The 26,873-nt window shown below is 38.0% G+C and overlaps 1 protein-coding gene across 19 annotated transcripts in view; it reads left to right on the plus strand.

Moving 5' to 3' along the window:
* MED12L (mediator complex subunit 12 like) overlaps window positions 1-26,873 on the plus strand; it is a 318,700-nt gene that overhangs the window by 117,737 nt on the left and 174,090 nt on the right. The gene's annotated exons all lie outside the window — the stretch shown is intronic.

Genomic DNA, 26,873 nt, shown 5'->3' on the forward strand with positions numbered 1-26,873 from the left:
AAGCTCCCTTCTTGACCTGATCCCTGCTTCCTCCACCTTCGGCAGTGAGTTCCTTCTGTCCTGAACCCTTTTGACTCCTTACAGGTTCCATGATTTCTCTCACTCTGGACCATTGCACAAACTTTCATTTGTGTGGGAAAAACCTTTTGCCACCTTTTTGCCTGGCTAACTTCCCTTCATCCTTGAGGCCTCAGCTTTGGTGTCACTTTCCTTAGGAGACTTTTTTTCTGACGAGCTTTGATAGGGGTGCATTGAGTGCGGGGTTCCATCTGTGTGTACTCATGATTCTGTGCCTCTCTCTTATTGTAATACTCATCTTTCTGGCTGTTTGTTTTTTGTTTCTCGCACTACTATAAGCTCCTTTGGAGGAGTGAGGCCATGTCATTTTTTTAACCACTATATTCCTAGCATTTATTTAGGATGTTTGTTAAAATATTTGTGAAATAAATTGATATAGATTCTGGGGATATAAGACATGAAGCCCTGTTCTTAAGAAATTTACGTCTAGTCGGGGTTCATGGGGAAGAGTGTGAAACAATATGGGTTTCTTCAGGTCAGAGAATGTATCTTGTTCATCTTTGTATTTCTGTGCCAAGTATGGTGCTTTATACATAATGGAGTTGGTAAAATTAAGGTAGTATGAGAAAGTGGAATTTGGAAACATGGGATATGAAATAATCACATTCTAAATAAAAAAAATTATACATGCAAACTTTGTGTGCTACTTTCCACACAAGTATATCTTGCTTCTGTGTACTCTTCCTTCATGAATGCCATATAGCAAAACTAGAACTATTTCTATCCACTTGACTTTGCCAAACCCTGGACTTTTGGAAGGAAATCTTACCCCCCGCATTCTTGGTCTGATCATCTGGGTTTATAGTCATTTGCTGCTTTGTAGGTTTTTAGTGGCCTGTTTCATACTCTAGATGGTAAGCAACAGGGCCACATTTTCTATTTTTAACTGTCTATTTTAACTGTGGCAAAAAGTTTGTGTGTCTAGAAGATAATTATCTTGTTCCCTGATGGTCAGATGCAGCTTAGTCTAGAGCTTGAGAGAATGCATCCTGCTATGTGCTTCCGTGGGTCCCGGTGCTTGGAACACAGCCCCCTCCGTCATTGTGGTGTAGTGCTAATGATAGGCACTCAATAATTGTTGGATTCACTGGAGTTTAAAATGTTAAATATTTTAAAATGTAGATGTTAATACATTTTGAAGTAGAGAGAAATATTAACTATATAATACATAATTATATGGTGAAATAGTGAATAATTTCCAGAAAAGTTTGACATCCAAATTCCTTTCCTTATTGAAACATTATACAAGCCACTTTATGTTGACATAGCGAAGAATTTCCAGGATATAATTTAGTGAGAGCCATAATTCTTTTCCTTACAGAAATCTGTATAAAGACATTTTCTCAGTCTTGTGACATATACTTTTTAGCTGCAGTATGTCTGCATGTATCCTGATGCCATGGGTCCAGAACTGTGTTCTCAGATTCTTCAAAGTGTTCAGAGTCTGAGCACATATGCCATTGTGATGCACATCTTTGCCTGGTCCTCTTCTCACTTTGAGGTTGATGGAAGGGGATGACTGATCCCCTAGACGTTTAACATCTAGATAAACGTCTAGAGCAGATGTACCTTCTGAAATGGAGTGATTACTCAAGGCTTGCTTGCTTGGGTGTTTTTCCCCAGACATCTTGCTATTTTGGCCCATTTTTAAGCAAAAAAGCATCTCCTTTTTAGGATGGAAAAGCTTGAGACATGCAGGTTCGGGGCAGGAGCAGGGTATCACTGCTGCTTATGCTGCTGTCTGGTTGGATACAGCAGAGGCAAAGTAAAGGGCACTCTACATGAGTAACGAGCTAAAGGTAAATCCAAGAAATTTTAATTTTGGTAGTAATTTTCTAGCTCTTAGATATATATTTTTTTCATTAGCAGTGGTGTTGATGGTAGGGCATTGTGTCCTTTAGGTCAGTGGTTCCCAGCCTTTTTTGGTACCAGGAACCGGTGCTCCTATGAGAATTTAATGCCTGATGATGTGAAGTGGAGCTGAGGCAGTGATGCTAGTACTGCGGAGCAGCTGCAAATACAGATGAAGCTTCACTCGCTCACCTCCTGCTGTGAGGCCCAGTTCCTGACCCCGGGGTTTGGGGACTCCTGTTTTAGGAACATATTTTACTTGGTCTTGGTATCTCAGAGCATGGCAGCCTTTTCTACACTGACAGATTGAGAGATAACGTGTAAAAGAAGCTCTCTTAAGGAATCTACAGCAAGTGAGGCCAATTTCATATATTGAGACCAAAAGATAGGAATATGTGTTGGATTAAAACCAGGACAAGATTATAAAAGAGACATGTATCACTTTGACCTTGAAACATCTACCCAGTCTTCTCTCCTTATCTTTAGTATAGAGATGATTCAATGTCCTGATAATAGGTCCTGCCAAAGCTTAAAACCATTTCACAAATGAAGGAAATGCTCATTTTATACAATAACATAAAAATAAATAAGAATCAATGAATCAGAAAGAAACATCTTGGTGTGGCCTAGCAACTCTCCCTTCCCTGCCCAAGCTCTAATTTGATTTACTATTTCTAAGCAGCTTGCCTCAGCCCATTAAAGATGAAAGACAGGCCAAAGGGTGGGCAGGGCGGAATGAAAAGAAAAGGACCTTTGGAAGATGATCAGTCAAAAAAGCAGGCAAGCCAGTTTTTGGAGGTGTAGCCAGCCCTGCTCACCACAGTTACTTCTGAGATAATCTCTGAATGTCTGTAGTGAAAGTGGGCATTATGTTAACCTGGAGGCTTCAGGAACGCGAACAATGTTGCCTAAAGATTTCTATATGTGGCAAAACTTTTTAAAAGTTTTTTTTTTTTTTTTTAAACAGTATATATCTTTAGTTTCTCTTAGGTGGAGCTCTTTCTTGCTCCCTAAATTCAGGTGAAGGAGAATGATGTGAAACGTGTTAGTTTCTATAATACTATCACTTTGGGTCTTTGGTAACATAATTAAAGAACATGGTAGAGTGGGATTTATGAGCCCAAAAGGCAGCTATTAATGTGTAATAGGAGCATATGATTGGCTTCTCTCAATTTTTTTGCCCAGCTAGAATATCAATATCAAAGATGCATTCTGATCTAGATAGTGAGCGCACTTGTCTTTTAGTATAATGTGAGGTCTCAGGATTGTGCTGCATTAAGTGTTTTCAAGTTGTAGATTATCAAATATAACCTTGGGGCTCTCTCTTTGAGCAGAATTTAGTTGATACAGGGTTGTACAAAGCACTACTCACCCCAGAAATACATTCATCTTAATAAAAACATGCTGAGTTCATCACTCATCTTCTGAGTCATTATACACAGTGACCCATTTTTCTCTTTTATGTGGACCACCTCCCACCATTCTGATTGTGTGCTCTAATTCTACTTTCTCTGAAGAAGGGAAATTATTCCTTCATAATATTTTGATAAAACAGTCAAAGCTTGTGATAATACTAGAGGGTTTTTTCAATCATCTTAAAAAATTTTTTTGGTGATTTTTTATTTTAGGCAAGAAATCATAGGCAGGATTTTTTTTTAAACCTTCGTACTACTGACATTTTGGACCAGATAATTGTGGAGGACTGCCCTTTGCGTTGCAGGATGTTTAGCAGCATCCCTGGCTTTTATCTGCTAGATAGAAGTTGTGACAGAATGTCTCCAAACATTGCCAGATGTCCTCCAAGAGGCCAAATCACCCCTGGTTGATGACTGCTGATCCGATGAGACAGATGTGTGCAGCGGTAACACCTATAGCAGCTATATTGTCTGATAGGAAGAGGATATGTTTGGCAGAATGGTGGTTGGATTTGATTTTGCCTTGGTCTAGGTTGTCACCTCTTTTAATTCATTAAACCAACTCTTCTAATACTTTCATGTGCACAGACATCACTTGGGGACCTTGGTAAAATGAAGACTTGTATTCAGTAGGTCTGTAGTGGTGCATGACATTGATGCTGCTGGCCCAGTGACACTCTTTTGAGTAATAGGTTTTACTTCAGACCTTGTACACAGAGGATATTTAATAAATATTGGGTGAGGATGGTAAAAAAACTTGTTTTTTCTTTGCTGTAGTTGGGACTTCAGATAGAAAAATGTTACATTATAGGTAGCCTTGAAATTTAGGATCTTTCTTAGTTTATGCATTACAGATTTCATCACCATAATTGTATCCTTGTGATCTCCTGGAAATGTAAGTATATATTTTATAGAAATTTATTTGAGAACAAGTGATAATGAAATCTCTTATTTGCCTAGAATATTCCTAAAACGTCATGAAGTTCTCTTTAGAGACAAAATGAAGGGATTAAGTTCTCTGTGTAGCAACGTTGTATGTGACCCAGGTGACACAACATGTCCGGGTGAGGAATGATAGATTCTGACTTCACGCAGTGCTTATTCCTGGAGAGGACAGAGGAACTAAAGGTGCTGTGGGGTGGTCATGCTTTTATCAGCACCCACCTGTGATGAGCAGTCTCCTTCCTGTTCTGTGTTCAGTTCTTATGTAGTGACAGTCTGATATTTTCTCCTCCCCCTTCCAGTCCAAACATCAAAAGCAGTAATACTAGGTGCCCCAGAGCTTGTCATATGAAAGAAAAATTTGTTCTCTAGGTGATTCTAATATCAGTAGAAAATAGTATGTATTTGTGTAATCATTGTGTACATTTCTAAACTTAATAAAGCCATTTTCTTATCATTGCTTGTCTTAGCTCCCTTGTCCTAATGTGTACCTTTTTTTTTTTTTCGAAGAGGGTGCAATATGTGATATCCTGGATGGTTTCCAGAATAGTTAAAATGGGTGGACTAGGAAGAGGATTTATGTATGGGCTGCTTATTTATTCTTGTGGTCATATTTTGTAATATTTTACATTATTAAGTATCTTACCTTTAATCTTTAAAAAATTATACTTTTCAATCTTATTAATTCTAAGTTTGTCATCAAACTCCTGGCCTTTCTTATTCCAAGGTCATGTGGATGTTTTAGAATTTCTTGCTTCCCAGTTCTTGGTCCTACCTCTCTTTCCCAATGTGGTGATTCCTTATCGGTGGGTTAACAATGTTCTCTCCTTCTAGGTAAAAGTCCTCCTGTCTGTTCAAGAGGAATTCATTATAGGCATGTCAGTTTATTTCATAGAAGTTACTATTTTTTCTCTGTAATTGACCATCCACCTTGCTTCTCAGAAACCCATTTTCTTCTTGGCTCCCTATTAGATTCTCACCATGGCTATCTAACTCCTTTTGTGCTCTCCTCATGGCCTCTTTCTGGCTTATGCACTCTCTAGGCTCAGTGAGTGGGAATCTCACTTTCTCCTTTACCTGAAAGAATGGCCCCTCTTATCTTCCTTCATTGCCCTGAACATTCAATGTTTGACACTCAACACACTTCTCATAGGCTACCGGGGAGCTCATTTCTAAATTTATTGTTTTCTCAGTTGTTCTTTTTCCTGATATCTCTGCAGTACTTGATGGTATTGATTTCCCTTTGTTGAACTCTTCCTTTCTTAATGTACATTGTAGCCTTTGGCTTCTGCATATCCCCCATCTTTCTTCCTTTGCCAAGACCTTTTGTTCATTTGCTCACTAAATCTATTGCAACATGGTTGCCAGGCACTATGGAAATATATCTGCCACAGAGAACTCTCAGGAAGGTCCCAGTCTAGGTAGGAGGCTGAACAAAGTGGTACTTCTAGGTGCAACAAGGGGCTATCATTGAAGGAGGCAGCACAGGAACAGAACAAGCACCCAGCTTCCAGCAGCTTCAGGAATGGTGGTATTAAGGCAACCGTTTTGGATGATGCGACAGTAAATGTCGAGAAATGATTTGACTTTAGTGAGGCAAAGGAGGGAGGAAGAGAGTTTTGGTCTGAGAGAGCTCCTAGGTGTATGCACCAGGACACCTGAGATGACAGCACAACGGTGGGGACGTGGATTGCCCAAACTCTTGGATAACGTGATAGAACTTTTCCAGTGAGTTACTATTCTCACCATTTTGCAAATGAGGAAACTGATGCTTACAGCAGCCAAGTAACTCATCAGAAGCAAATTGGACAACTAACAGGTGGCAGATGGTATTCAAACTTAGGTCTGTTCCACTGCAAGCCAGTATTCCCCTACTCTTGAGGGCGTGTGGGGCAGCATGTTTTGTGCCTGTTTGTGAGCATGAGCTTGTAAATTGTACATGAAAAATGCATCTTCAGCATTCTTCTGGAGTTTCATCTTTAGGAAACACTTAGCCATTATTTTTTGAGGGAAGACACACACATGTGGTGAGTTGGTGAGTGTGTATGTCCTGTTTTTCATCAAGGTTTTAAGGGTCTACATGGTGTGGATTCCTTCAGTATATCCAGTGAGCCTCCAGGTACCACACCACAGAGAACCTCCATTTTATTTTCTATTTTCTAAAAGTATAAAAATGAATGTGTTTCTGAGTTTTGATTTTGACTCAGCTTTCTATCTCCTGCACTTATATGTCCAAGCAGAGGTAAAGAATTGGGCTGTTCATAATGGTGATAAAAACTAGTGACATTATTCAGTAAGTGGGGGACACTGATGGCTGGGGGAAACCCAGACCTGTCGCATGTGGTTTGGATGCCATATACACGGGTTCCCTGGGGCCTCTGGTGTGTGAGGCCTCTGCTAGTTGCTGCTTCTCACCTTCAGTCTGTTTCCTCTTATAGTAGACATGAATGCTTGATTGTGTCTCACTTGAGCTTCCTAACTCTTAGCCGCTGTAGCCCATCGACTTCACCTTCAGTTAGAGCTTAGGTCAGTAACAAACATACTTTAATTTAACTTAAAATTGGTTGAATGCTATGGTCACATGCTTTAATTGAGGAGCTGTGCTGCTTAGTTCTCACATTAGAAATTGAATGCTCTTCTTAGGCTGAAGTGCAGACACCTAAGAGTTTCTTCTTTTACCAGAGCATAAGCTCATCTCTGTCTCGATGGCCAGGCCTCCTTCCTGGGCCCTCCTATTTGCAGACTCTAAAATTCACAAAGATAAAAAATCTCTGAGTTTGAGCTACAAACAGAGCCAAGCTGAGATTGTGAGTGATAATGGGCAGTGGGTAATAAACTGATAATGCCCAAACCTAGTCCTAACTTTGAATTCCAGCCACTTCCCTTAAAACATTTTTAGCAGAACTTTGCGTAAAGTGCAAGATTGGCATGTCTAAGAACTCAGATCTGTCTTCACATCTTGTGATTATACAGGTGGGTCCTGGGAGCTACCAGAGGAGGGTGGGTGTGATGTAGGCGCCAAACTTTTGGGGCCATTAAAATAGCCTCCCATCACTAGCCTCCGTATGAGGAACTGTGTCTGGATTGTCAGGATAGTCTTGTGGGGATTTTTCACTTAGATCTGTGGTGTAGTCTACGGTTTCTCAGCCTTGGCACTGTTGACATTTTTTTGAGTTTCAGTTCCTGGTAGGTGAGCATATTGTACATTGTTTAGCTGCATCCCTGGCCTCTATCCACTAGGTACCAGCAGTACCCCATGATTGATGATAACCAAAAATGTCTCCAGACATTTCTAAATGCTGCCAAGTTGAGAACCACTGGAATAGCTCCTTAATGGTAGATGTATTTGATATCATTTTGATATAGGAAGATAATTTAGTCGGCTCTCCTATTGGTGATAAACCTAACCTGTGTATTGGGTAACTTATCAGCGGTGAGTAGTTCATGTGCTTAGGTTTTGTAATGGGAAGTAAGCTTTCATTACTGCTCTATTGGAACAATGGGCAGAGAGTGCAGCATGATGTAAAAGTATGTGTGTTGGGTGCAGTGGACCTTGGTTAGAAATAAGGCTCAATTTCTTAATATCTATGATACTGGGATCGTTGCTAAGTGCCTCTGTGTTTCAGTTTTTACATCTTTAAAATGAGGGGGTAGTGGTTGCTGCCTCATAGGGTTCCTGTAAGAATCAAATACCTGGTGCCTGGCAGCGTGTGACTCAGAGGAACATTGTGGGTTCTGTGAGTGACTCAGCTGAGAGTAGAATAATCAGATGTCTCAGTCAGGGACTCACTCTGCTGGGACTTCCCCTGGGTCAGGCTGCACACAATTTTCTCTGCTTCCGCACATTTATTTTAGGCTAGTGTTCTTCTGCACTGAAATGCAGGGCTGCAGGAGGCACTGGAGATCCATTGCCAAGTCCTTTGAACCTTGGAGTATCTGGTCCAGCAGTACTTGCATGGGGGAGAAACAGGATGGCTGTGCTTCTCATGGTCCCTCCCTTCTAGTCATAGAAATAGTACTGTGCTGTTAGGAGTATGAGTGAAGTCCAGTGTGTTTCGTGCTTTTAATCAGCAATCTACACAAGCCTGAACCGTTGGTGAGAGTGGCGTAAAGCTATGAAACTCCTGCCTTCAGAGTTTTGGGAACTGATTTTTTTCTCTGTCTGAAATTAGATTGAGCTGCTTGAATTTCTGACCTTTTTCCAGCCTGTCCTTCAGCAGCATTGTTTTGAAATGCATGGTTCTAATCCCTGGGGCCAGGCAAGGAAATGAATCTCTGACCTCTTTTTGCCTCACTGAGATGGTGTTTGCATTTCTCAGTTAAGCACACAGTACTTAGATCTCCATATCTTGGGGCTTATAGCATTAATGCCTGTCCCTTTGCTATAGGAGTGGGGAAGATTTACATTTCTGAGAAACCAACAGCTTTAACTACTTAGCAAAATATCAACCACCTGTATGTTGGTTGTAGATTCAGGCTTATATAGCCAAAGGAAAAGAATATAAATATCCAGTATTTGAGGTGGGAGTGATTCTCATACACTTTAAAACCTAAATTTTTTTGTACTTTCTACCTGTTGGAGGAATCAGTAACCTTTGATTTTAATAAAGTATATTGTGACAGTTATAAATTGGGCAGTTCTTTAAATGAATTTGTATTTTATCAAACACAGCATGTGATGAGGAAGCAAGTACATTCATTTCAAAATGAGTGCGAAAGATGCATTTTTATGCTGCTTAAAGATAGTGCTCAGCGTTCATATGAAATGAAAGACCTTTCATTTTTATGAATCCTAGGTCTGCAGGTTGAGACTCATTGTTGATTGTATGTGTCCTTCTTAGACCATTCCATTTGACATGTATCATGTTGGATTTTTTCAATAAATGCAGTTGGCCCTTTGTATCCACGGGTTTTACATGGGTGGAAAACAGTATTTTCACATTTCCAACCATGGTTTACCAACCGTAGATGCAAAGGGCCAACCGTAGTTAAGTGTTTAGGGATTCACAAGGTTTTCATGGATTTTCAACTGTGTGGGGTTGTTTAAGGGTCAATTGTATTTCACTTTTCCAGTGGATTTCAATATGAGTCAGGTATATTATAAGAAAGTTATCTTACATCTTGCTATGCTCCATGGGGGCTATTAGATGCCACTTCATTATTGTTTCAGATGTAATGTTTGTGTATATAAAAAAACATTTGATAATAACAAGCCCTCCTTTCCATTTGTATCATGCATAGCAGTTTCATAGTTTCGTGCTCATGACTTGCTTGGACCAGGACCGGTTTTGTTTTTGCTCCGTGCTTTTTTTTTTTAAGGTAGCCTATACCAACTTCTTTCTACTCTTTCTCAATACATTATTGCCTTCGTCTTTTGTATTTGCAATACCTCTCTCTGTCTAGAGGCTACTTCTCTTCTGGGTATAGACCTGCACAAGTCTTTAATAAAATAGTAAAAGCTTGTAGGTCTAGAAGTTCTGACATCCCCATAGTTATAAACCTGCTCAAGCCCTTTTCATCCTTAAATAACAAACATAAAAAAACCTCTGTAAGTGGAGAAGTAGTGATGCCCAGTATTGCTGAGCTCATCTTGTTTTTAAGTGCCATTGCCTACTATAAAGAACCAGGTATCCCTGGAGAAGTGACTGATTTCAAATCAAGTACAGGGAAAAGTACAAGGTGAGTTGAGATACCACGTGGGCAGAAAGCAAGGAAATGCTCCGAACAATTGGGAAATGTGAAAAAAAAAGACATAGGAGCTGACCTGGAGGTACTTCCTAATTTCACAATTTGGGTATTCACAAGAGTGACAGTAACAGATGGAAATACTTTGAAAAACCAAATTCAGGAAGTTGATAGTGATATTAAAAATATGGATTTAAAACAAAAGGAGGAAGGAGATAGGGGGAAGTTCTTCTTTACAGAAGAATGCCAGCTAAAAAATATAGAAGGAATGATAGAATTAAAAAGTCACTATTTTGCAGACTCAGTGTAATAACCAATTCAGGCAACAATCTTCAGTGGTTATGAAAAACCATTCGGTGAAAGGTTTTGGGAAACACTACTCCCAGATCATTTATAATAATAAAAAAATTGTATATTTTCAGCAGGGATATCTGAGTGACTAAACTTACCAAAAATGAGATAACTTGACATGTGGTATCTTCTTATATGATTCCATTAGATGTACACAGCATATCATCAAAAAGGTAGTCACAGGCCAACAATCAGACATATTCAGAATGCAAAACATTCCATAAAACAACCAGCCTGGACTCTAAAACATCATGATCATGAAAAGCAATCAAACGTGATGGGTTGGGAGGGAGCAGTTCTAGATCAAAAGAGACCAGACAGAAATAATGTAATCTCTGAACGGTGATTGGGGGAATAGAGGATAATAAAAGTATAGATATTGTTTTAGGACAGTTGTGCAGATTTGAATACAGACTCTATATTAGATGATATTATTGAATTAATCTTTCTAGGGATGGTAATGGTGTGGTTAAGCAGGTGTGGTTATTCATTAGGGATGCATATTGAAGTATTGAGGCAGTAAGACTCATGGTGGTCTGCAACTTATTTTTAAAATGGTTCAGTAAAATAAAGTATGTGTATATATACTTGTGTATCCATGTACGTTTTTGCTGATGTATATTATAGTAGTATGCATACACATGGGTGTATGTATATATGTGCATATATGTGTGTTTGATACGTGTGTGTTAGTTTCGAGCTCAGTGCCTGACACATCGCAAATGCATAACAGTCTCTCAGACTTCTCTCCTAGCCTCCTCATCTTTTTTTCTCAGTCACCTTTGGGAGCTTTTCTGCCAGTCTTTAAATTGGTGCTTCCTATTCTGTTCTTGGCCATCTTCTTTTCTTTTCTTTTCTTTTTTTTTTTTTTACCTATTCTTCTAAGCCAGAGTAATCTTTGTTTAGAAAATTGTTTAAAACTATCATCTATAAACAAACTTTTCTTTTCATCTATCAAGTTTTCTTTTGTACCTGTTATCAGGCAGTGTTCTTGGTGTTGGAAATCCTGCTGTCTTGGAGCCCAGAGTCTGGCGGTTCTGGCATCTGAGCAGCCTCATTTTCTTCCCCTCCCCACTGAGCACCTCCATTTGCCACAGCTCTGGGTCACTTACAGCCCTGGATATTGAAGGGCCGGGTTGCTTCACCTCCATAGAGAAGGGCTCTCCCACTGGCTAAGCTGGTCATGCTTTACCTTGAGCTACCACTGTGTCTTGTCAACTCGTCCATTCTCATCGCATTTTATAGCAAAACTGCTATTCACTGGGAACTTCACCTCATACCAGACACAGGCCATGCTAATTGCTTTTAAAAAGATTTTTTAAGAGAATATTTGATACCTTGAAAAGAATTTATACAACACCAGCTAAAAGCACAAGAAGGAGCACGACACCGACTTGAGAGCCAGAGTCCCACCAGTTCCCCCGCCTCTCCTGCATGCACCATCCTGGGCTGTATGCCTTTCTCCACCCAGAGGTGACCCTGTCTTGAATTTTGTTTTTTGTATTTCCTCCTTTTTAAAACAAATGGTTTTAATCCATATGTACATATATTCTATTGTAAAAATGATTCACGCTGCATGTAGTCTTCCAGCACTTTTTAAAAATCTTTTTCAGCATTATGTTTCTAAATTTTATCACTCTGTAAAAGGAACTGGAAATATTTGGAAAAGATGTGAACATTCACTTAGCTTATAGCTGAGCATTTTAAATCCTAGGTGTATGCCCTAGAAAACTCTTACAGAACCATACCAAGACGCATGTACAAGGATGTTCATTAGAAACACTGTAATAGTGAAAATGTGGAGATAGCTCGAATGATTATTGACAGGGGAATGGGTAAAAAAACCCCATTATTTAATGAAATTTAATTCAGCAGTGAAAATGAACTACAGCTATGCACTTTTAAATCCTCAAGTTGCGCTGATAAAATAGAAGTAATCTCATTTTATTGTTGAAGAAACTAAAGTCTAAAGAGCTTGAATAAATTGTCCAAAGAGTCACAGCTAATATGTTATAGGACAGATTTGAGTGCAGGTCAATGTCATTCTAAAGCCTTACCTACTAGACATTGGTGTTTCCTGATGAAAATACTTGTGTTTATTAGCTTGTCTGTTCTACTGCATGTACAGAAGAGCTCTGTATTTTCACCTAACCCAGCAAATGGTTTATAGTAGGAATTGTATGAATTTCTGATAAATGAACTAAAACCTGCTTATTTTACATGAGAAGAAAGGTGAAAGGAGCTGAGTGGCTTTAGCAAGTTGCTGAGGTGGTAACCAGAGCACCTACAGTTAGAACCCAACTCTTCCAAGCCCTCAGTGACCATAGCGTCTAACCTGTATGCTCTTCTCTGGGTTTCATGCCTCCCCTCTGGCAGGTGGCTGGAGAGGTATGGCACATGGAATATCAGTGTAACTTGGATTGTCACTGTTTCTGCTCCCAAGTTCCTCATCGAGGAGCCACCACTGCTCTCCTGATGGACAGCCGAGGCCTCTCCTCAGCTGAGAGACTCTTTCACATATAATGTGAAATGGCCCAGCCTGTAGCAGCAAAAGCAAGCTTTCTTCTCGCGAATGTCACTAACATGATTAACTTGTGGAAAAAGTGCAGGTGTGTTTGTATGTCTGGGAAAGGCCACTAGCACATATTTGTGTCTTTGGCAAGTGAACCAATATTTGTTGTAAATGTAGGTTATTGTGTTACTTAGGTATTATGGCCTAGTGGAACAAAAATTGAAAATAAAAGCAAAAGCCTAACTCCCATGAGCTTTTCCTTGCCTGTCATCCGATGTTAGCAAAGCGCTGAGCAGGTACATGTTTCTCTGTCACAATAAATCATGAAAAGCTTTTGGTATATTGCAAACTGGTGGCGACTACTGGCAAAGGGTCTGTGAACATGAACAACTGAGTTTTGTCAAGCACTGCATTCCTAGGAGTAGCAGGGATACCCAGGTGAATTTGTTTTCACACTGTCACCATGGTGATGTTGAAGCCCATTTCTATAAAGAGCTACAACAAACTCAAGAGGGCAGAGGTACTTGGAGCTCTGGCCTCTGTCTGTGGTTGTTTGTCTCTAGCAACTTAGTGTGGCTGCCTCATATTGGTCTCTTAAAATATCACCTTCTCAGGAAGCCCTTCCCATTCATGACATCTGACAGCCAAGCCCCTACCCAGCCCTCTCCAGCCTCTCACCATGTTTTCTTTTCTTAATAGCTGTATTAATTATTTAAAATAATATTTATTTTTAAACTTATTTCTCAACTCCTCCCCTTCTACATCCACCCCTCCCCTCCTTCCTTGAAGGTAACCTTCCTGAGAACAGAATTTATTTCTGTTGTTCATTGCTGAGTTAGTGCCTGGCATATTGTAGAAGTTGAATAGATAAAAACTGAATTTATGAATGAATCTATCTGTGCAACTTTGGTCAAGTTAAGGACTTAATTTACCTATCAAATTATATATCTGTTCAGGACTTCTGAAGTTTTATAATTTCTATGTATGCAAAAGGTGAAAATGTATAGATATCTTTTTTAATCTGGTGCATCAAATTGGTTTAACATAATCTTTGACTTTTATTATGCAAGGTTGACTTAAACTTTTTTATTTTATTATTTTTTATCACATTAATAATTTTCCTCAAACTCTATAACCAAAACAAAAAGCAAGGCTTTGCCAGTAATAAACTACGTATAACTGAGTGCTCTGTCCTCCTTCCCACATGCCATCTCTCTGGCCACCACGTACTCTCAGTCCCATTTTCTTCATTCTCCCACTGTCCTTATTTTATATTGTTTTGTAACATCTATATGCATCTCTAAAAGTGTGTGTGTATGTACATGTTGTATGTACATACATGTGTATGAATTGTGATTTTTTAAAAAAACCTGTAATCTCTCAGTGGTTAAGTATATCACATATCTTCCATGTTCCTCAGTGTTGCTGCAGTTTGTTTTGGTGACTGTAACATTTCATTGTCTGAGCTTGCCACTATCCTTTCACTCAACTTCTGGTGTTTACAATGTTTCCAGGTTATAAGCATGCTCTTGTAAATCGTGCTGAGATGTGTATCCTATTGTCTCTTGATGAACACACAAAAGTGTTTCTTATGAGTGTAAATCTAGGAATTAAGTTGCTGAATCATAGAGTATATGAATGTTAAGCTATAGGAAATAATGCCAAACTGTTTTCCAGAATGGAAAATTTAAATACTCCTGTCAATAATGTGTAACGATCCCATGGACACAAATTCTCTTTAATGTTTCATGTTCTCAGATTTTTAAGTTTTTGCTTAGAAATGTTACTACATTGTTGTCTTGATTTGCATTTCTATGCTCACTAATGATATGGACATCTCTTCATCTGATAATTGGTTATTTCCATGAAATGTCTATTATTTGGCCTGTTTTTCTATTGGGTTGTTTGTACTATTATTGATTTGTAGAAATTACTCAGCTATTATTGATATCTGCTTTGTTAGCTGTATGTGTGGTGAGTAGCACTCCCAGATTCTAACTTGTCTTATCACTTTTAAAGGTATATTTTGATAAACAAGGATTACTAAATTTAATATAGTCAAAGTATTTTTTTTTTCAAATTTGTGCTTTTTGTATCAAAAGGAAATTTCCTATCTTAAAGTCTAAAATTATGGTTCTCACAATACGATCTGTGGAACCACGGGGTTTCTTGACAGCTTTTCAGGGTGGCCGTGAGGTCATCCCATTAACAAAAGGTAATAACATGTTATTTGCCCTTTTTACTCACTGTGCTGACATTTGTACTAATGGTGCAAAAAGCTATGGTGTGTAAAACAAACCTGCTGGTACTTCACAAACCAAGGCCATGTACCTACCTGTCCTGTAGTCATTGCACGTCTTACTGCCATGTAATCTTAGTAAACAAACAGCCAAGCCCACTTTAGAATGTCCTTGATCAGGTAATATATATTGTTAATTTGATTAAATCTTGCCCCTTAGGTATGTGTCTTTCAAATATTTTATGTGACAAAATAGGAATTGTTCATAAAGCACTTCTGCCACATGTGGCGGTTGTCTAGAGGAACGATACTTGAGTGATTGAGTTGTGTGCTGAATTAAATGCTTTTTTCATGGAACACCATTTTTACTTGAAAGAATGATACTCAAACAATAATAGTAATTTAGACTTGGCTGTTTGGCAGACATTTTCTCAAATGAGTGAACTGAGCCTCTATGTCAGGGCAAACAAATAGCAGTACTTTCCAGTACTTAGATTGAGATTAATGCCAATATTAATATAGTTTTTTGATACTATATAATGAAAAGTATCTGTACTTTAAAGTTCTGCATGAATATACACCTCCAAATGACAAATGATTATATGTTAAAAAACCTAGCTTGGGTAAAAGATTCATTCAAAGACCAAGTTAGACTAAAGGGTGTTAATCTAACAAAAATATTCATTGATATCGGTTTAGTTTCTACTTTGCAACCAGCCTTTAAGAAACTGCCACTTTTTCAGTTTTGGTGTGGTACTAAAGAAGAAAATCCAGAAGGCTATTAAAATACCCCTTCCTTTTCCTGTTTTATATATAGTGTTGAGATATGTGTGTGTATACATATATATATGTATATATATATCTGTGAGACTAGATTATGCTTTCACTAAAACTATATTTTAAAACTGATTGAATATAGAAGTGGATTTGAGAATCTGTCTTAGGGCAGATGTTAAAGAGATATGCAAATATGTAGAATAATACTATCTTTCTAACAAAACTTTTTTGAAAGAAGCTGTAGTACATATATACCATGGAATATTACTCAGCGATAAGAAGAGACGAAATACTACCATTTGCAACAACATGGATGGATCTCGACATAATCATACTAAGTGAAATAAGCCAGACAGAAAAGGTTGAAAATCACATGATATCGCATATGTGGGATATAAACCTAAAAGCAACAAATGAACAGGACAAACAAACAGAGACTCATGGACATGGACATGGTTACCAGAAGGGAGGGGGGAGGGGGAAAATGTTAAATTATGTATATGTAGTATGAAAAAAAAATAAGCTGGCATTTAAAAAAAATTTTTTTTAAATATAATTATTTTTCATAAAAATGTGTTATTCATGTTAAAATTTGATGCTATTATTTAAATGAATTAAAAATACGTAGTTTATAAATTTTACAATTTTAATTTCTAATATAGTAAGGAAGCGTTGCTAGATGTAACTTACACAAACAAAAGCTCTTTGGGCTTCTCAGTAGTGTGAAAGGGATCTTGAGACCAAAAGTTTGAGAATTCCTGGCTAAAATATATTTTACTGTATTTTCTAATATGATTTTTTGAGAGTTACTCTGCTTATTTTAACATGTCAGCTCTTAATCTATACATATACTGGACAGTATGTGGACTGTCTGTAAATACCAAAAAGGACATAAGACCATTGTGAAGAGTAATTAAATTTAAAAAATGTATAAAACTTCCCAGTCTATCATTGTAACTCTTACAGATATCTTTGGTTTGAGTTTTTTCTTGAATTTCATAAGGTGGTTTGTTTTGCCAGTCATCCACCAAATATGTGAATTAAGCAAATAATAAACTGAGTGTCTTTCTCTCTTTCTGTGTAGAAGCACCACCTATGGGGCCTGCAGTCCCTGAGGCATGTCTCTAGGCTCCTTAGCTCTCAGGTCCAGTGTCTGGCCAGGAAAGCCTGGCCTATTTGTTTACAACGTAGGCCACTTATGATAGTAGATAGGCACTCAGTGGGCATGTGTTGATAGATACTCACTACTTGTGTACTGTCACCATACTCTGTTTTCTGTTGGAATGATAGAAGGTAAGTTGGGAGAAATACTCATTTCCTCTTATTCTGGGATTTATTTTTTGGCCCCAGGAATGTCAGATTCTAACTCGAAATTTCTTGTGGGATTTTGCTCTTGCCAGTATTACTTCTAATGTAATAAGTTAGTAGCAGGGATAGGTGAGGGAATTCTAATTTTACTGAACAGCTGCTATGTGCCAGGTACTAGCATGCCTCAGTATCTTAGTAGCTCTTTAGGATGATAGCGTTATCATGTTTTATAGGTGATGGGACAGAGGAAGATCAAAGAGGCAAAAGAGCTAAAAAAAAAAAAAAAAAAAAAAAGGTAGCTCAATACCACAGTATATTCAAATTTAGCTGCTTATCTGCCAAGTGCCTGCTTTTTCCACCATGCTAGATTGCCTCTATAAAAACCTGAGTTCCAATAATATTGACTCTACAGTGTGATTATTGCCACTGTCGTGTAAACAGATAGTTAAGGGACAGAGCAGATTTATATACTCTTGCATCTCCAACTTGCGTTTATGTACATATTACGATTTTTATTGGACACATTCATCTCCTTAGAACAGAGACAAGGTGGGGTAGGTAGGGCACTAGATATGAAGCCAGATGACTTTTACCCTAAGTACCATTCTTGGCCTTTCTTAGCAGTGTTATCTAGTTCCGATCACCAAACTTCTCTGGACCCCACTTTCCTATTCTGTATAACAGGGCCAATAATAGAAGGTCTCTCCCAGTGTAATTTGGCTGCTCAAAATATCCAGTTTTGATAATAGTATTGTGCAAAGGCTTTAAAAGCAGAGGACTGTGCCTCTGGGGATAATTGGAAGTCCTGGATCTCACTACCATTTGAAAATTATGTAAATTAATCATTATTGACATTTCTCTTACCTCCCTTCTGGGACTGCCTGTTGAGACCATTGACTCTTTTCCATTTTATTAGGTTGAGTCATACAAAATTGCTGATATTTAACTTTTTTTTATCTACAAAAAAATGGCAGTTTTATAGGGTTAATGTGAATGCATTTAATAGTTATTAGTAAAATTACATATGAATGGTTAAAAAAAAGTCTACATAATTGTACCCAAAGGGCAGATGGCACAAAGTAAGCCTAGCTCTTAGTTATGTTTTCCAAAACAAACTTTTACTCTGGATTTTCTTTTCAAGCTGTATTGATGCCACATGGTAATCCCTAGCAGCCAGTGAAATGTTTTGTATTAAAGATGCTCTAAAGGTGATGAAGTAGCTTTCCCCAGAATGGATGGGGCTGTTATGGGGAGAGTTGGCTAGAGTGGAAAGAGGAGTTGCGAATGCTAGTTTGTTTTAATTATGTTGAGTGAGAGATGTGTGTGTGTATATTTGAATGTCTGTATGTCTATGTCAGTTTAGAGAGAGATTTTCTCCTGCGAATGCTTTAAATAGGAAAAACTGGTAAGAAGGTTGATAGGCATAAAAATGAATTAGACCACTTAAGAGGTTGCAGTTCCTCCATTTAAAGAGTTGTTTGTTAAGAAGAGTCACAGCTTTTTAAAAATAGTAAATTTAGTGATTTAATAATTTTTTTTTTTTTTGCTGCAGATTGGGATGTGCTCGTGGTTGGTAAATTATTCTCTAAAACTCTGCCTTCCTTTAATTGCAGTGTTCTTACAGTTTCTCGAGAAAATGGGGTTCTTTAAAGAAAGGGTTTTTCTTTTAGGCTGGAAAATAAACTGGAGTGGATTCTAAGCACAAATTAAATTTTAAAATTACCTATTAGTCTAGATTTTATGGAATTTACTATTTATTTTTTTAGAAAAACAATAGAATAAATTCCACAAGATACATTTTTTGTTCTTGCCAGCCACAAATTATAACTAAAAATGCTATCAGTGCTTGGTATATAAATGTTTCTGAAATCTCAGAGGAAGAAATCAGAAATTAAAAATCAAGAACATGGAAATCAGCTAACAGTAATAAAAACTAAACCAAAAACTATTTAATTCCTGTTTCTTTCCTTTGAAAATCAATTGTGACTCAACATTAAATCCATACCAATAGCCCAGGCATTTAGCGATTTAAAGAAGACTTTACTTGCTTCCTTACATGAATTTCACCTTTGGTTTCTGTTTTTAGTGAGATTGTGGCCTTTCGTGTTCTTAAACTAAACCTGTTGTTTTTTTTTTTTTACCTCCAGCATTTTAGTTTTTTAGTTTTTTTGGACTCCTTTAGCTCTGATGATTACGCCATGACCCAGCTGTATCAGTGCTTTTTTATCATATCCCAAACTGATTTTAACCCACTATTTACACACATACAACACTGCCTTATAATTTACAAGCAGTAAGTTTACAAATTTTTTAAAATAGGAATTTCCTAAATCCTAATGCAAGAGCCCATAAAAGAAAAGTCTGCTTCTTGCAATTAAAAAGAACATTTACAGGGAAAAGTTAATTGTACTTAGTCTTTGTAATTAGTCTTTGAACTTGGAAATGTTAAATCTCACCTATAAATCTGTCACTTGTCATTCCATCCATTAATAAAAAGAATCGAGGGGACATAAAGAGCACAAAAAACATTTTTACAGTAGAATCACAAGTATTCTTTAAATATACGCTGCATCGATTAGACTTTTCTTACTTACCAGTGTGTCCAGTCTCTTATGGTCTCTGCAGGCAAGAGTAGATCAGCAGCTGAGTGTAATATCTGATGTTGAGGGAAATATACTTTGCTTTCTGCCTGGGCTGCTCGTGTTGACCAGTGGGAAATGCTGCATTAGCTTTCAAACCAAAACATTTAAAGTGCTCTATGAAATGTTGACATCTCGCCAAAGGTTTGAAAGTCAAGTACTAGAGATGTCCAGTCCTCTTTTAGAGCCCAGTTCTGCTATGTGCTTGTATAAATTAGATTTAATTTGTGCGTAGGGTTACAAAGTATCAGTCTGTCCAAACAGTAGTTGGTATGAAACTGAGTGACAAGAGAAAGAAGAGAGCATCCCCCCAAATGAGCACTCCAGCCAGCAGGAGGCTGGATATTTCCCATGCCTAGCTGTGACCTCTTCCTGTGAAGCTATTGTAAGAATAGCTTCTATATTTATTGGGAAGTATTTTCAAGTTGAAATTCACATGGCTTTTGTTAACTCCTTGAAACTTGTTGGAAACCCAAAAAATATTTGGGACTTAAACAGACCAGAACATTCCCCATTTCAGTGCCAGAGGAAGAAGTGGCGAGGTTGTGCAAGTAGGTGTTCACCTGAGAATCCTGATCAGTGAAGGGCAAAGTAACTATCAAATCAGAACAGAGGTTGAAAGAACCCTAAAGCAGTTTCCTTTGACTTGGGTGGTTTAACTCTCTAGCCTTACCCTGTTCTGGGAGGCGGCGGGGGGTTGTCCTTGATGCCTAACGGTGCCTGGTCTACTCAAGTCATTATCCTGACACATTCCTAGCTTTGAATTGGTGCTGTCGGGTCTCTTAATCTTTCATCAGTTTACTGCTCTTTTTAAATCTGCTTTTGGAACTCCCTATTTGACCCCCGTTTCTGGATTTTTTTTTTTTTTTAATTTAACTAATTGTTGCCAGGACTCTGTACTTGTAAATAGTACTCTGGATTAATGAATGCAATCATAATTCACCTCTCAGGAGGAGGGGGCTGAGTCTTTATATTCTGTCTCCTTCGAACTCATCTAGTTCTGGACTGTATCATCACCTTTACCTATTTTACCAGTTTGTATTAGGGTAGCTGCTCATTGCGAATCCCCTTTGACCGTAAGTTCGTATTTTTGGTACTACCGTCTACTGTCACCCAAGCTCTAAACCATTCAATTCTTTTTCACCATCTCATCTACTCTTTTCCAGTCAGTCACTAAAACCTGATGATTTTTTTTAACACCTAAATATTTTTAATTCCCTCCAAACCCAAGGTCATTTTTGCCTCTATTCCCTGCCTCCAGTCTATTCCCCACCCACAGTATCTACCCTCCAGTCAACTGTGAGTGGAATCTCTCTAAAATACAAGTATGGCCATGACCTTTTTGTGGGTCCCTGTCACCTACAAGGTAAGTTCATGCTGTTAAATCTAGTGCTGTGTGATTTGACACTCCTCATCCTCTGCCACTACTTGCCTTGAACTTTGTAGTACAGCAACACTTACTTGTTTTAACTCCCTGCAATCGTTGATGGTTCTTGCTTCCTTGCTTGGGCCTGAGCTTTTTCCTCTGCCTGGAAGAACTGTCTGGAGTAATTCTTTTCCTAGTTTATCCTGAATTTGAACTGTTTTTCTAGAATTTCAGCCATTTTTATACTTGCTTTTCAATTTTTATTAGATCCACATACTATCCGCTCTACATCTGATTTTTATTTACATGGAGTCACCTTAAAAACTAAATGTTTAGCTACAGCTTAAGCAAAAATATCTTTGAAATGACAGATTTTATGTGTCTGTTTTCTTTTAATTAAAGTAATTCCATAACTGTTCAGTAAATTTGTCTGAGTTTGATTTATCCTGAATATTTCTCAAACCTGTGGGAACACGGCTCTCAGGCACAGTTTGGCCTGCCCTTCCTCTGGGAAGCGGTTCCTGGCCTTCACATGCTAGATAAACTGGTCCTCTTCTCTGTTAGCAGAAAATAATATCAATTCTTCCTTCCTTTATGCATATGTTCATCTAATCATTCAAGTAATACTTATGAGTCACCTTCAGTATGCAGATGCAGTGGGGGTGTAGGGTGTAACCATGTGTGTTTAACCTCTGTTTTTGAATTGTCTGTCCTTCGTCTCAGCTAGACTGGGAACGTACCTTGTTGAAGTCAGGGACAGTACCTTGTCAATTTTGAATCTTCAGCACCTGCCACTTTAACTCACAGAATTCAGAGAATACAAAAATAAAGATGTATTGATTTCTTAATTTTCTCTTTCGAGTTTTACTTATAACACTTGGTATGTTTCATAAACAAGCCGTCTGAACATCGATAAAGGCCAGAGTAAAAGTTAATATGCTTACTTTTATTTTTGAAGGCTTGGGATCCGTGATATAAAAATAAACTCTTTTATAATTATTCGGTTTGATTGTTTATAATCTAGTAACCACTACAACTAGCTCAGATATGAGGAAACCTTGAATCAAATGTGTATATTTCATCAAAACCAGTTCTTAGGGCTGTGCAGATCAAACTAGGTTCATTTTGATTGGATTAAATAATGATTGCAATGTTGAAAGTAAGAAATGCTACACAGGAATGCTAAAGGGAAAAAAATTTTTTTAAAGGGACCCGTATGTTTATAATGGCATTCCATTTGTAGGCTGAAAAGAGAACTGGAGGTACCTAAAACTCAAATCTCTAAGTCTTATGCATTCAATGCTCTAGGGGAATTATAATGAAAAAGTATTGACAGAATCCACTAGTTCAAAGCTAAGGACTTGGGGACACCGGAGGGCATGACAGGAACCTTGAATAATGAAGTAAAAATCAGTATCAGGAATGTAAGAATCTGTCCAAAGCAAAATAGGTCTTTTTAAACGTGAAAGGTGTGTGCCTGTAAACTAGATAATTGATGAGGCACACCCGTTTTTACTGTATTGAAGTTGATCATGTCTGTAGTTTTGCACTGTGCCAGAAACCACTAAACTAACTGTCCCAGGAGGTACCCCCGCTCCCCACACTCTCCAAGTTGAAATGAGGCAGTAATAGTATAAGATGTGCAATTTGATGTGGTTTAGACCACGTCCCTATTCCAAACATACCGTCTATTATTCTCTCACTTCTGGTCTTTATCAGATTATTTCCTCTCTCATCTCTACCTGTTGACTTCTTGTGCAGCACTTAAAACACAGCTCAGTCTTCACCATGTATGGCACTTTTCCTTATCTTCCCACTAAGCATGAATGAATAATTACTTCCTCTCTGAATTCATATAGTGCTTAATTTGAATTCTGATTAGGCGTCAGACCCACCTGGTACTGTATTGCAGATTTTAATGACTGTCTCTTCTGGTTTGGGGGAATAGCAGCCCTTTGCTGGTGTTCCCCAAATCTGTTATTCATGTCATCACTTGGCATGTTGGTGGGAGGGCACATGATGTTTCTGCAACCTCTGTTACCCTGTCCAGGATGGCTTCCTGAGCTTGGCACATTACCCCTTTGCCTATCAATCCGGGGGTACCCCATCTCCTAAGACACCCACTCAGTGAGAAAGGAAGATCTTTCAGATACAAGAAGATGATTGTATTTAACAAACGAGGCCTTCCACTATTTTCCTTCTTCTTTTCCTAGCCCCCCAAATTTAGACATCCTTTTAATTTTTATTTCTTTTTGTTGGTAATTCAGATTAAACTAACTTAAAATTTTTATCAGTCATGCATTTATGTACCTTAAGAAATCAAATGATTATATAAAACTTGTAATGAAAAATAGCAGTCCCTGCCATTTTCCTATGCCCCAGTGGCTACTTGTTTCACTTTTCAGCTATTATAATGACTGACAGTTCTTGGCTTTCAGAAGTGGTTCTTGACTTCTTTGTGTGTATGAAGATTTAGCTCCCATACCTTCCATACTTCTCTTCATTTCTATGATTATGTCTACAGTTTTTGAATAAATCAGTATCCCTTGTTTGTATAATTAGAGCTATATAAATATCATTTGTAGCTGAAGCTCATCATTTGCATTGAAAGGGATTGCAATTTCCCAGTCTCCTCTGGTGACCAGGAGAAACCATGCCTTCTTGGTCCAATGAAGGCAGGCTTCCCTCTGGGCCCAGGCTACCCATTTTCCCATTTACAGTTAGTTAAGACGTGTAAACATGCTATATAAATGTTAGCTCTTATTATCACTCTAATATTATAATTTGAGGCAAACCTCATTTAGTTCAGTTTTTAGCTGTATGTGTATGAATAAGCTTAAAAGTACTTTTGCCAACAGCTGTGTTTAGAGAACTATATAAAGTCCAGGTGTATGTTTATGTTCACAACTCTTGCTGGATAGATATTTCTTAGCATTATACCTCAACAGGCAGAGAAAATATGTGTCGACGAATCCTTGTTATTAATAATTTCGTTATATATTTCACTGTAGAGCCCTTCTAGCTTATTAGTTTTAGGCATTTTGCTTTTGTCAGCTTGCAGTTTATTGGTATCTTAGAGAAGTCAAATACACGATTTAGACACACTTCCAAAACTGTGGTTTTTATTCTTTTTTTCCTAGTTGAAAGTTACTTGCTACCAGAAGCCTAAATCAAGTTCTGATCCTTTGCATGCCTGCTCTCTTTTGCAGTTTTCTCAGAAGCCTTATATTGTATTATACTTGATGAGCAAGGCCCCTGGTTTTATTCATTTAAACGTATGGACAATTACTTAGAAGATAATAATTCTGCATCATAAAATAGATAGGCTGGGGATTGGCTTGTAGAGTGGATAAGACTGTTGGGAGACCAGTTTGTAAGAATAAGCAATCTGAGAAAACAGCTAATGGCTAAATAACTGAGGAATGCAGGAGGGAGACAGCAACTCTCATTTGTTTGTAAAAATACTCTCAGGGTTTTATACTAATTGGTAATTCTCACGTGTGAGAGTGCAACTACCTAAACTTTTGTCATAGATCAAAAGGGTAGGGTGTCTAGATAATAAGCATCTACTAGAGAGAAAGTCTGTGGCAGTTGAATATTGCTCAGCAGAGGGATGTGGGGTGTAAACACGTACCCCGCAGCAATGGCTATACATCTGTGCTGTCATGCGCCGTTTAGATATATCTGTAGCTAATCACAGCCCTTTACCTGTAACCTTTCAGTCCTTTAGAGGGTCTGAGGCAGTCTATCAGAGTCTTCCCCTGAGATGAAACCTTTGGCCATCTTTGGCTAGAGTTTCATCCAGGACAAAATGGAGAAAAAAAAATATAGCAAACTTGTCTACTCCAGCGTGGAGACAGAGGCAGGGTTAGATTAATCTGTGGTTCTTTGCAGTTAATCCTATGTAACATATTTAGAATTAAATTTGAGTACAAGAGTGAGCTTTGCCGCTCATCAGCCTGGGCCTTTAGGCTAGTTATGTAATCTTTCTAACCCTCTGTTTCACATCTGTAAAAAGGGTATCACCTACCTCATTAAAGTTGTTGCAAAGTGTAAATGAAGTAATTTATATTTTCTTCCTGCAGTGCTCAGCCAAAGCAGGTGGCCAGTAAATGGTAGGGGCTCTTATTAATAAGATTACAGAATAATTGTTGCGTTACAGTTTTCTTGCAGTTGGATTAGTGTCGAATGTAGAATGTTATGCTTTGCAGTTTTAGTAAATGTCAATTTTTATGAAAAGATCCAAATTCGAGGAGGTCTTTGGCTCAGTACTGATGGTTATGGGAAAGTTCTCCTAGTTGACAGCCATACATATCTCTGGGAAAAGTATTTCCAAATTATAAATGTAATAACCAGGAGGAAATAAGCAGCAATATGCAGTAAGTAGTCTGGCGAGCTCAAACCTTTAAACTAGCACACATCAATGATATGCCCTGTGGCTTAGCTTCCCTGGACCCCTAGGTGAAGCAGCCAGGCTTCCCCATTTTTACCTCTCTTTCGATCCCTCCTTCCACTCAGTCTCCACAGGGAAGTGAATGAGCATGTTCCCTCTTTCTTCACTGTTGTCAACTTGAGAAGTTTTTAGGGTCCTGCTATTTTTTTCCTAATGTAGACAAAATGTGTGGTCCTAAAGCACTCACTGGCAGAAATCACGTCAGACTGCTGCCCTGTGGGAAAGACTAAAACTTATTATGCTAATGGCAGTATTTAGTGATGTCTAGATAAATCTCTCTTATTTTAAGGCCTATGAGATGCCAAATAATAGTAAAAACAGGAAACATTTATTTTTCCCTAGGTAGGGAGTACAAAGGTTCATATGAGCAGGACATTTTGTAAATATTTTATTAGTTCAGCTGACTGGTTAATAATCCCTTGCGTTTTATTGTGGGAAATGACAGAGGTTTTTATTTTTAATGAGCTATAGGAAAAAAATAATATTTATATTTGTTAAATGACCTCTTGTCATTTGCCAAACCTAATTATCACTTATCAACTTCACAGATGAAGTGTACGCTGTTTGCCAAAAGACAGGATGCTTACCACTCCATTGGAGCCACTTAGTTTTAAAAAGCGGAACAAAAAAGCAGCACATGATACAGCTGCTTCTGAAATATCAGAAATGGTGTGGTTTTAAAAAGGAAATGATTGTGAGAGATTGTAGACATTTCGAACCAAGTTTTCTCAGAACCAACTGGAATGTGTTCTCAATGACGTGGCCTGGAAGGCATGTCTGTGTCATGACTTGTCTGTAGCTCTTATTCCACAACTTCAGTTTAATCCTCTTTTTACTGTATGCCAATAGGCATGTTGTATAGTTAGTCTAAATATTTATAGGATCTTGCCACTGCATATTTATGTTTTAGGCAGTTGAAACATTTGTTGACCTTCTGGTCCTGGGAGTGTGAGAGTCAGCCTGTCTGGATGGGAATAGTATCTCTGCATACAAAAATTGAGGGAATTTACTATGAGGCCTGCACTATAGGAAATTCTGAAAAGGGGTCAGCTTACCTAAAACAAAATAACAACAACAACAAAATATATAATTAGGAGTAAAGTGACTATCAGGCAAATAGAAGTAGAGGAGTGCAACCCTTACTAAGAACAGCTTAAATAATAAGAAGAGATTCGTTATAGCAAGATAGTAATGAATGTTCAGCATACATAGGGACAGACTGAAACAACAATAACAGAAAAGGGGAGAATTCACAGA

The sequence above is a fragment of the Pteropus alecto genome, unplaced genomic scaffold, assembly GCF_000325575.1.
Source record: "Pteropus alecto unplaced genomic scaffold, ASM32557v1 scaffold239, whole genome shotgun sequence".
Classification (NCBI taxonomy): Eukaryota; Metazoa; Chordata; class Mammalia; order Chiroptera; family Pteropodidae; genus Pteropus; species Pteropus alecto.